Source organism: Epinephelus lanceolatus, chromosome 19 (genome assembly GCF_041903045.1).
Source record: "Epinephelus lanceolatus isolate andai-2023 chromosome 19, ASM4190304v1, whole genome shotgun sequence".
Lineage (NCBI taxonomy): Eukaryota > Metazoa > Chordata > Actinopteri > Perciformes > Serranidae > Epinephelus > Epinephelus lanceolatus.
In genome coordinates, this window is record NC_135752.1 from 5,762,723 (window position 1) to 5,775,716 (window position 12,994).

The 12,994-nt window shown below is 39.8% G+C and overlaps 1 protein-coding gene across 6 annotated transcripts in view; it reads left to right on the forward strand.

The window, feature by feature from the left end:
- Positions 1 to 12,994, forward strand: part of mast4 (microtubule associated serine/threonine kinase family member 4) — a 132,675-nt gene that overhangs the window by 36,900 nt on the left and 82,781 nt on the right. The gene's annotated exons all lie outside the window — the stretch shown is intronic.

Sequence of the window (12,994 nt, forward strand, 5' to 3'; positions counted from 1 at the left end):
AATTCAAAATGCTGTAAAAAAATTCAGTTTTTGAGATAAAATTCTGATATTTTCCAAACATCATCTACCATGACTCCAAAATTCTGTCATTTTTTTAATGAACATTGAAAATGTATTTAGCAAGAATTTGCAAGTATATGTTTACAATACCGTTTACAGTCAAACATTTTGATGCAATGTAGACTCAATTTTCGATAAATCAAAAATCTGTGTGGATCGTTTGTGTAGGACAGTCTGAAGATGCTCTGTAGCAAGTTTGGTGTCAATTGAGCAAAAATTGTGGGAGGAGATAGGTTTAATAAGTTTTACAGTTTTTGAAAAAAAAAAAATCAGAGTGATGGACTTCATAATTTGCAATAGGGTTAAATGTACAAAAGTTTCTTCAGTATTGGGGCTACATTTTGGTGAAAGTTGCAAATCTGTAGCACATACGGTTGATTTGTTGTGAATTTTCAAAATTTTGAACTTTAGAGGCTTGCTGTAGCGCCACCATCAGGACTATTGGCCTGTTTTTGCAGCTGAGGCAATCTGGCATGGGACTGGACCTTTGTGCAAAGTTTGGTGATTTTTCGTGCATGGGAAGTAGGATTTCCTTGGAAGAAGGAGAAGAAGAAGAACATGCAGCAAAACAATAGGGTCCTGGCAGCTTAGGCTGCCCGGCCCTAATTAAGTAACATTACGACACATGAAGCAAATACTTGGAACTACTTTCTTGAGTAAACCACTGAAAAGAGTGACACAGTGCGCACCTGAGACAGTGCCGTAGTTATTGCTTGCAGCCTTGCATTTGCGGTATCGTCAGCCGGACGCACCAGAAAGTTTGAGAAAAGTTTACAGTGTTGTTGTAAATCATGGTTTACACAAAGGTTGCGGTAACAAGCCGAAGACATGGAGCAGAGTGACATTTCATGTAGTACCAACCAAAAATACGGACAGGATGAAACAATGGCTCTTTGTGCTGGACATCAACCCCCACAGGCCTGTGGAAATGGTCCGGAAAATGTTTGTTTGCTCCAACCATTTTTCACCGGAGGACTACAGTGAAAGGATGGAGTGCAGAAGCTCAGGAATGGTTCAAACGCCTTTCTTGAAAGATACTGCCATACCATCTGTCGGCATCACAAAACGGGCAGACGTGGTAAGTGATCGTTGTGTATTTTGCTCAGCAATCTCTCTGCTGTAACGTTATCTTCATGTTGAGTAACATTAGCCTACAACCCAAGCATGGTAAATAAGGCTAAAATGCAAATGTTGTTGTGGTTATGTTATGGATAAGTGCTTGCCCAGAGCATAAAGTGAAGAGACTGGCATTACTTCTCATTGTTGGGAATAAACAGACTGCAAGGGAACATTTTATGTTGTTGTTCCCTCAGGAGTTGTGGTGATTTATGAGTGTGGAGTTAGCATGTTCTCCCCGTGTTCCGGTGATTATTTTGAGGCGTACTCTTGTCCCATCCAACCATCAACATATGTATATAACATTCAGTCATTGGCCACTTTGTTAGGTACACCTGTGTAATCTAATGCAATCCAGTAGAACGACTATACCATGATTTTTTCCCTGAAGCTTATAAATTTCCAGTTATTGTTGACATCGTCTAGAAAGTGGTGATTCTACTTTGTTTATTATTGAGGTCATAGTGAATGGTGGTGGTGTACTGGGGTGGCCTTCTAATTTTGTCTAATTGAGGGGGACAAAATATTAGGAACACTTTTCAATATATTGCACTCCAGTACACCAACACCACCCACTACAACCTCAATAATAAAGTAGAATAATCACCTTTCTGACAATGTCAACAAAAACTGAAAATGTAAAAGCTTTGTAAATGTAGAATGTGTGGCAGAGCTGTTGTATTGGATTGTATTAGATTGCACAGATGTACCTAATAAAGTGGCCAGTAAACCCCACATTTACACCACCAGTCCATGTTGGCTCTGGGTCTCCCCTCAGCCCCTGGCACATCTTGCTCTCTCTTCTTCCAAAACCTGTAACTCTTCCTCTGTATATTCTGGCTTATTCTCAACAAACTTGTTTTGATGATGGGAGTAACTGCACTAAACATATGCTGTTTGAAATCACTCCGCCCAGCGAGTACTGTATGTCTGGAATGTAGTTCCAGCTGTGCATTTGGCTTCAAAACAACTCTGTCTGGTAATATTACATTATTATTTCATAGCGTGGTGAATGTCTAAGCTACAAGTTGTCCACAAGAGCGTTTTGGAGTCATTTGATGGTGTATTGATTAGTTTTGAGGGAGAGAGGGGGCTGTACCGTTCACCTCCATTTTGTGCTCCGAGCAGCAGGCAGCTCTGCCCCACCAATCTCAGAACAACTGGCACGGATAATTAAAGGTAATGTACCTACTCATATGACTATAGGGATTACGGCAATAGGCGAATTTGCCAAAATGTCAAACTATCCCTTCAAGTCTTCAAATGTGAAATACAAAGTGAAAAAACATTTATAAAACAATGAAAAACAAAGTGTTGTTACAAATGTTTGGGCCTAAAGACAAACTCCATGAACAGTTTTTCCAGAGGCTGTATGCAGCAGAGTCTTCAAAATAATAATTCAAATTTTGAAACAAAAAAGGAATGGCCCATTGTAGTGAAAAAGATAAATTAGATGTTGAGTAAGACACTGTAAATTGTGACTTCATCAGTGACATTAAAGCACAATTTTGCAACAAGACAATACTCACAGTTCTTTAAACCTGATCCCTGCCAGGCTGCCATCTCTTTGCTATTCTGAAAGGTTTTTATATTAGTAGAATTAATTGCAGATAAATTAATCAAATAGCCTACTTCAGTTTTATATGTTTGGTTTTGTCTTAAATGAGCTCTTAATGCTTATAGTTAATTAGATGACCTAACATAACACCTTGTGACCAAAATACATTCTGTGAACACATACTTTATGTTTCAACATTTTCAGATGAGTATATGACATCACCAAAATGATCTTGTCAATGCTTATACACAGAATTGTATTAGTATAGTTGTAATAACTCTGTCAATGTTGCAGATTTCTGTAGTTTAGAAATGCTTCTATTTTTATGGATACAAAACAAAATAAGTCAGGCAACATCAGTGTTCATATTTATCAAGGATATATCAAGGATTATATACATTCAGAAAGACAACTATGTATTGTGTCATGTCATGCCTATTTAAGTTACAAGAATGCATGCATTTCATGTCTAGATGCTTAAAAATGCAAAAGTGACAAGTCAAACAAAAGAAAAAATACAAGCACATTTTGATGAGGTTTAAACTGAATGATGTCATGAAGACAGAGGTGACCTTCAGCTTGATCCTGCTTTGTTCTCTCAGATGACCCTGACAGATACTCTGACTTGGTATATTGTGATCTTGTTGTCTCAGGAGTGAGATACAATCAAAATCGGAGGCTAATCCAATGCTGTTAAGCTATGAGTCATCCCCAGTGTGTGCACGCTATCAGTTAGAGAAAAGGTTAATGTAATAAAAGGCATTTGTGTGTGTGTGTGTGTGTGTGTGTGTGTGTGTGTGTACCTTAATAATCTGAGTGATCTGACCCAGAAAAAGGCACTGTAACCTGATCTATAAGAGTTCTTAGTATTTCTCACATGGCTCGTGACATCATGGTGAACCTGTTTACACTAATAACATAATACCATTAATACAGTATGTGATACAGGTACAAAATAGCTGAACTGATTCTGGACACTGGGGGGCGCTAGTGCATTTTAAGTGTTTAGAACTAAAACATGTATCCTTGTGCTTTGAAAGACAAATGAATCCCTTTGGCTATTGTGCCCTGCAGAGGGTATGAATACATGATTTCCTGTAACATAATTGTCCTCCAGTGGATAAGTCCTTCAGTCAAAGTGTTGATTCACTTTAAGCTTTACAGCTTGATAACCTGAATTACTTTTTATCATCTTCAACTTTGCCAGTATTTTCAGATACTTGTGTTTTTATAATAATGCTCAACAGATGCCTTACTGCAGGCATTTTACTTGCTAACCAACACAGAAAGGTTAAAACAAGAGATCAGCTACACAGCAGTACTCCATGAGCTGGTAGGGATTGCGTATATTGCTCCAGGACCCTTCAGCAGGGGAGGTGGAGGGTTTCTGGCCACATGCAGTTCCTCCACCTACCCAGGAACAATTAAACAAGACAAACATTACATAAATCTATCTGCCAAGGCAGATTTGCATGCATCCACTAAGATGTTTCATATTGGATATAAGGAGTATTTAATGTAAGCGCACTCAGTGCACCCTGAGCTTTGAATCAGTCAGACGTTAATGGAGGGGACTCTGCACTTGCCTCTCACATTAGGCTGTAAGGTCATGGGGACCCAGGAGACACAATTTTTTCATCAGACGTCTTTCAGGAAATGGGACCACAGATAGATGGTTGAAATTGGGCTTTTTGCTCAGGAAGGGCATTGGGGTGCATTGCATAACCCCTCTACTATGTGCCATGCTGTACCCCTCCATCTCCAAAACTGAGTTTTCATGTTAAAAAAAAAAAAAAAAAAAAGACAAAAATGAGAGAGATTAGCATTTAGTGCATTCACTGCAAGAATGAAAATTCATTGCATGTCCTTACTGTAAGAGATTGCACGCTGAAACACATCGCCTTCAGCTCTTGTGAGGATGAGTCCAGGCATCTATCTGCCACAGTTTTTTCCCGTTGAATAAGTTTCCTCTGGTGAAACTCATGATTGCCAATTCAATGAGTATTTTTATTCTAGACCTTTTTTTTGTACTTTATAATCTTCCTACACTCGTCCCTGCAGTCATTTCAGTGTATACAGTATATAATCAAATATCCTCTGTAATATGCAGCTCAAATGTTTTCTTATCCTTATTCTTATTCTCAATGCTGTTTGTGTGCCCCTAGTGACTCTGTGGTTGGCACCGTAAGAAAATTGGATGCTGGTGACCGCTGCTCAGATATCGTCTTGTGTAGAGACAAGCTGAATGGCTGATGTGTTGCTACATCTCTACGGTATCTTTTGGAGTCGGCTGCTTTGACACCTCAGGGGTTCATCTACAGCCACTGTATTATCCTGCCTGCAGAACATGCTTAGAAAACATGGTGAATTGGTTGACCTTGGGAGAGAAGCGAAGAGATAAATGCCTTAGTATCTAGCCTCTGAATGAAGGTGCTTTTTATTGTTTCCCTTTTTTGTTTATTAACTCTCAATTAGTGCGCTCTTCAACTATTAGAGTCCCTCTTGTCTTTGTTTTGGAGGCAATATTGAACACTATAAGTTAGGTTCAAATAGTATCTTCAGTGTATTTATAGCTAGCAAGATGATGTCTATCAGCAATACAGGCAGTGGCATATTTGTCATAATGATGCTTATATGACTGGGAAGCACACCAGTCTCTGGCCTCAGTGACAATGAATGAATGGAGGGCTGCCAGCATGCACTCTGTCATGCTGCTTCTAGTGCACTGGGCATGAGCAATGGTGTCAATTCTAACCACCGCCAGATTTGGCAGATATATTCATGTCTGAAGAGATTTAATTGGCTGTTGGATTTGGTTACTGTTCATTCAGTTTGAAATGGACAGTTTGAAATCTGGATGGTTCATATTCAGGGTGTATTACTGTTTATATTTTACTAGCAATACAAGAAAAGTGACAATATTGTTTAAAAGATAAATTGCACGGTCCCTCTGGAAAATGTAGAACTTAATTCAACATTTTGTTTTTCATAATGTAACATCATATTTTACTTTATATTGCTTCACATCTCTCCAGAGTTGGTAAAGATGCCAAAGGGTGTTTGTTGTTAAAATCTCTGCATAGAAGGTGCCGTTTCTCCAAGCTGTTGGCAGTAAATTACTATTCATCCAAACTCAGAATGAGAATAGCTGCATGAGCCTCATTGACCGTGAACACGACTGCAGATAGATGGCCTCACTGCTGCTTTGTTGTGAGCTGATGATTTTTTTATGTTGCAACTAATGATTATTTTCATTATTGACTAATCTGTTAATTTTATAAAGCATGAGGAGATGGTGAAAAATTACTTAACAATATCCTGAAGTCCAGGTTGATGTCACTGAATGTCTTATTTTGTCCAATTAAAAGTCCTAATCCCAGAAATACTTAATTGACTGTAAAAGCTAATTTATACTCTGTTTAAGTACGAGTATTAATACTAGGGCTGTACCCAAATATTCGGATATTCGAATATTCGTTTCTATGGGTAGGTGTTCGTTATGAAAATTTGGTATTTGATATTAGGTTATCAATAAAAATCAAAACTTTTAAATTGCATTGTTAAAAATGTGAAAATATAGTATAGCCTACCAACTGAGCTTGTGCGCACAGCACGCTTGAGCGCATCCGTCTGAGGCTGTGGATCAATGCCAAGTTTTACCACTTTATCACTATTCCCTCTAACTTGTAGCTGTTTTTTCGTAATCTTTTGAATTTAATATGAATTATGGAGCCATTTTTGTCAATGTTTGTTTCCCCCGTTTTGTACAATAAATTATTGTTTAAAGTTTCAACAAGTTTCTTTTGGAGTGCGTGACACAAGTGTATTTTGAAAACGACCGCGGACTGTCACCTGCTCAATGCATCCGTACCTTTGGATGCCATGACAGTAATAGATTATAATAATAATGTCAAAATATCATTTACAGACCGATTTAACAGATGATCACTGCTGCCCGACCCGCAGGTCCATTTGTGGGTCCCGCGGGTAACAGGTCGACCCGCGCATCACTACTCAGCTCAGTCTATAAGGCTGTACACAACAGTAAGGCTATAGACATTATATTCTATTCACGCCGGCAGAACCAGCAGGGCATCGGCTCTACAGTGCACGGCACTGCTGATTAACCATTTTATTGCAGCACAGAGTGTCTGCCAGCAACCAAAACTGCAAGTTTATCAGGTCTGTAGAGTTTGTTAAGGTCAAGCAGCAACCTCTTGGGCTGAAAAATAAAGTCAAAACAAAGTGCCAAAAATGGCAGCCACTTGAGGCTGGCTCCAGAAGCGAGTCATTCCCCACGGACCCCCATGTTAAAATGCCCAACTTTACAGCAGAAATAAACATGTTTACAGCCTTGTACAATAAAAGGTTTTAGTCTCTGTAGTAAATTTATGTGTTCACGACAACTGTACCAAAGTACCAACTGTAACACACTCGTATGCATTTTCTTTAGGCTCAAAGTTACGCATAATTAAGGGAATGGTTGTTTTGAGTGACAGGCTGTCTGCCAATAGTATCCTCAGCTTTTCAGTCAGATCCAACCCTTGCTCTTCCACAGGGTCAGTCTTTGGTCTACATATGGTCACTTCTGGCTCAAAAAACTTAGATGGCGACAGCCGAAGGAAGGAGGTCAAGGCTCCAAAACAGGAGTCCACGAACCAATAGGTGATCACAGTAGCTACGTCCATTATTTTTACAGGATGTAGCTATCGAGTTTCATGACTTATTAATTTAATCGTTTAATTGCTTGATTGATTCAGCTCTACTTTATTTTATAGTTCTGTGACATATTTAAGTATTTATATGTTTTCAAACCAAAATTATCAGTTTTAGAATGTACACCTCTTGATATTGTTTTGTAGGTATATAACGGTTTTAAGACTGCAGGCTTTGCTCCTTTTGCCTCACAGGACTCCTGTTATTGCTTTATGCATTTTTTCTCTCCTTTATGCTCTCCCATCATGCCCCTGGGTGTGCATGGCTCTTTGACAAGCGTGGCACATCTCTCTTGACTGTGATGCTCTTTGGCAGAAAATCGATACTTCACTTGTGGTGTGGTATGGAGATAAGACTGTCATAATCCTGATGTTGTGCCTTTGTGGACTCCCATTCTCCCTCATAATGGTAGTCAGTGATGTCCTTCACTGATATCATTGTTTTCTGAGCAGCTTGTTGTTGCAGAAGAAAGAACCTGCTGTTTATGTGTACAAACATAAGGTGTTTTGGTGTCAGAAAACCATAATTTTTTTTTTTATAAATACCTTAGATTTTTCAGTCAACAGTGAACAACCTGCCTTGTTTTTTTACACACCTCTGATGGAAAAACACTATTATCCAGCCTGAGTATCTACCTGAAAATAAGAGTGGGAACGAAGTTCCTCAAATGCACCTTATTGATATGTTTGTCTGTGGTCCCTGCATGGCTGCATATATTCAGCATTGTGTAGATTAAATTTGACTCAAAATTTGCATATGCAACATACTGTGTGTGTGTGTGTGTGTGTGTGTGTGTATATATGTATATATATATATGTATATGTATGTATATATATGTATATGTATATATATATATACAGTACAGGCCAAAAGTTTGGACACACCTTCTCATTCAATGCGTTTTCTTTATTTTCATGACTATTTACATTGTAGATTCTCACTGAAGGCATCAAAACTATGAATGAACACATGTGGAGTTATGTACTTAACAAAAAAAGGTGAAATAACTGAAAACATGTTTTATATTCTAGTTTCTTCAAAATAGCCACCCTTTGCTCTGATTACTGCTTTGCACACTCTTGGCATTCTCTCCATGAGCTTCAAGAGGTAGTCACCTGAAATGGTTTTCCAACAGTCTTGAAGGAGTTCCCAGAGGTGTTTAGCGCTTGTTGGCCCCTTTGCCTTCACTCTGCGGTCCAGCTCACCCCAAACCATCTCGATTGGGTTCAGGTCCGGTGACTGTGGAGGCCAGGTCATCTGCCGCAGCACTCCATCACTCTCCTTCTTGGTCAAATAGCCCTTACACAGCCTGGAGGTGTGTTTGGGGTCATTGTCCTGTTGAAAAATAAATGATGGTCCAACTAAACGCAAACCGGATGGGATGGCATGTCGCTGCAGGATGCTGTGGTAGCCATGCTGGTTCAGTGTGCCTTCAATTTTGAATAAATCCCCAACAGTGTCACCAGCAAAACACCCCCACACCATCACACCTCCTCCTCCATGCTTCACAGTGGGAACCAGGCATGTGGAATCCATCCGTTCACCTTTTCTGCGTCTCACAAAGACACGGCGGTTGGAACCAAAGATCTCAAATTTGGACTCATCAGACCAAAGCACAGATTTCCACTGGTCTAATGTCCATTCCTTGTGTTTCTTGGCCCAAACAAATCTCTTCTGCTTGTTGCCTCTCCTTAGCAGTGGTTTCCTAGCAGCTATTTGACCATGAAGGCCTGATTGGCGCAGTCTCCTCTTAACAGTTGTTCTAGAGATGGGTCTGCTGCTAGAACTCTGTGTGGCATTCATCTGGTCTCTGATCTGAGCTGCTGTTAACTTGCGATTTCTGAGGCTGGTGACTCGGATGAACTTATCCTCAGAAGCAGAGGTGACTCTTGGTCTTCCTTTCCTGGGTCGGTCCTCATGTGTGCCAGTTTCGTTGTAGCGCTTGATGGTTTTTGCGACTCCACTTGGGGACACATTTAAAGTTTTTGCAATTTTGCGGACTGACTGACCTTCATTTCTTAAAGTAATGATGGCCACTCGTTTTTCTTTAGTTAGCTGATTGGTTCTTGCCATAATATGAATTTTAACAGTTGTCCAATAGGGCTGTCGGCTGTGTATTAACCTGACTTCTGCACAACACAACTGATGGTCCCAACCCCATTGATAAAGCAAGAAATTCCACTAATTAACCCTGATGAGGCACACCTGTGAAGTGGAAACCATTTCAGGTGACTACCTCTTGAAGCTCATGGAGAGAATGCCAAGAGTGTGCAAAGCAGTAATCAGAGCAAAGGGTGGCTATTTTGAAGAAACTAGAATATAAAACATGTTTTCAGTTATTTCACCTTTTTTTGTTAAGTACATAACTCCACATGTGTTCATTCATAGTTTTGATGCCTTCAGTGAGAATCTACAATGTAAATAGTCATGAAAATAAAGAAAACGCATTGAATGAGAAGGTGTGTCCAAACTTTTGGCCTGTACTGTATATATATATATATATATGTGTGTGTGTGTGTGTGTATATATATTTTAGTTACTTAATCTGTAAATCTTTGCAAGGTTTACAATGTAAAAAACATATTAATCTTACTTGTCTCCCCCTTTAAAAGGTCATCTATTGCTGTGACTGTAAACCAGTTAAACACACACACACACTCACATGCAAACCTATAAACTAGAGATACAAAAGATTAAAGCTGAATCAACCCTCCAACTGAATTTATAACCAAACGGAGAACACTGTCCCTGCAGGGAATATTATTTAGTTACAAGGGATTGTGTGTCTGTATTTAGTGTAACAATAAGCAATAAAACATTCAGCGTCACGTTCACTGGGTGCTTTCATCTCAGTTTTTTTGTTCTCCTCTTGCTTTGTTATGTTCCACAAAATAGCTTTGGAAATACATCCCAGCATTACAAACCATGCGGTATCTTACTGTAAACATACCATGTGTGATGTAAATGAAACTGTCACTCCAGATAAAGTAGTTGCAGTTGAGACATCGAACCCCTGTCATCCGCTCTGTTTGAGATACAATTTTCTCTGTTCTAAGATTCAGATGTGCCGGTGTTATGCAGCATGACTTTGTGTTCCTTTGAAACTGAGGAAAATGAATTGAGAAGAAAGCCTGCTGGATTTTCCAAGTGGACTCAAGCTGACATCATTTTCATTTTATGAATGCTAATATTTGCATGGCTATTGCAATTTATTTACAAAACCAGAGAGGAATTTAGAGTGATTTATTGCAGCTGTTGGTCCTGGTTGTTACTATCTTTGCGCTTGTTGTCAAGGTTAAAGACTTGCCTCGTCCGTTGGGAGGTTGGCTCTACAGGGTTTTATCGTGGCTGGATATTCTCACTCCCTTGGCTTTGGTCAGATGGATTCTTTGCACTGCTTTGTATGGAAGGAATTGATTATTTCTGTCCTCAACGCTCTCTTCACAGGCCCATGTCCCTCCTCTGCCTCCTTACATCTGCAGGTCGCCTCTTGGTCTGATAAGCTCAGGCAGAGCAGAGGCTGTGGGTCACTCAATCAGCACTCGCTGCATGCTTTCAGTGCCAGCTCTCCCTTTTTTCTCCAAAGGCAGAGGAAACAACCTCAGCTGCCCACCTGCCAGGAGGAAATGACTCACAGACAACCCCTGGACTTTTCCCAAAGGCTATTCTGTGGCTGTGCTCCAAGGCCACTGGCACAAACTGCCTGCCTTCAGAGCTGCCCTGAAACCCCACTCATAGCAGCTTTACTTTGTGTGTTTGTTATTTTGTTTGTTTCCTAAAAACTTCAATGTCCAGTATTTATCGACTATTTTTTATTACGATTCTTTTTTTTTACAAAGCAAAGTACTATCTAAATGATTATTGCTATTGACACTGATTATAAATTTCAAATTATATTCTTTGACAAACCAATAATGCAAAATCCAAAGACATTACATTTGGAACAATGGTGTTTTTTTTAATTGATTTGCTAATTTTTGCCATGCTAGCGACTTAGCTGTATGGACGGCAGTGTCACAACAGCAGTTGGTTCACCATTTTGGTCCAGATTAAATTGTCTCAACAACTATTGGATGGATTACCATGCACTTTTTGTACAGACATCAGACATCATCATCAACATGGTGCCAAGATGGTGACTCCCAACAGCTTTAGTGATGTTCCAACTGTTCATATCTCAGTATCCTTTTAATAGATAGGCATGAAATTTGGTACAGATATACATGGTGGCCTGACATGCCATGGCATCATCTGTTCATAATTTTAGTGTGCCCAATACCTGATAAACATTCCCATCAGCCCCAGCTAGACTCTGTTTTGTGTGCTAATTATCAAATATTGGCAGGCTAACATGCTAAGCTAGTATGGGGAACATGAGAAACGCTATAATAACAACAATAATAATATATAATAATATGTAACATAATATGTATACCATAAGCATATTACTTGCATTGTCACAGTTGTGTATGTAAATACAGCCTCAAAGTGTTGCTAGAATGGCTGCAGACTTGTGATAAATGAGTTACAAGTAATGGCTGAAATTGCTGGCAATTAATTTTCTGTTGATTGGTGAAGGGATTAATTGCACTCGGATATTGGCCTTACATATGCCGATATTGTGCTTGTAACATTACACTATACACAGTGGAGAATTGAAGAGTATCTCTACTGAATAAGACAAATGACCCCTCCCCTGTGTTCCCGCGGCTTCTCATCTTCATTGTTAGTCCAGTTTGGAAGTTTCTTAATTGTTCCTTTAAGCAGCTACAGACTGAGCAATGACTCGAGACCTGTCTGTTGAACATTACAGGATTCTTTAATTCCCTCAGGTAATCTGGAGGGCATTGTTCATGCTGAAAAAGTTGACTGCTGTAATCCTTGTCCTCTGAGGGTTTTAAGGGGTTTATTCAAAAAACAGCCTGATTACCGGAGCGCAGACCTGAGCCGTCTACTCTGGGCTTTCTTATCGGCACAGCCGCACAAATGACTGTCACCCCAGCCACCGCAACACTCCATCAGCTTTCTGTTGTACAGGTTTCAAAATGAGAAGAGTTGATGTAGTGGTCACCTGTCTGACGCTCCTGTGCACCTCCTCCACCAGCCCATAGTAGTGGGTAGCTGTCATTCCAAGCCCATACTCTCTAAGAGAAATCATTTGAGCTTGGCTGGAGATGAGGAGAATGGAAGGGGCCCACTTAATATTCACAGAGCAGTACCACAGTGAATGGAAATGAGTGAGAGAGGGTGAAAAAAGAGAAAGCAAAGGGGGGGGGGGAGCAAAGAAAAACACAGACTGAAAGAGAATGCAAAATTGCAGGATAGAAATTGTCAGCATGGCATCAGAAACAACTTATTTTTCTAAATCCTAATAATTCAGGAGGGTGTAGGGACACTGAGTTAGTGAGTGTGAAGATCTGTGGTCACTCACTGACTACCTGGAAAAACTCATCTCCATGCAGAGCTGTAGGAGACAGAAGCAGCATGTGAAATTGTTGGAAATTGACACAGGATATGCAGTTGTATACAGAACAGGCTGTGCAG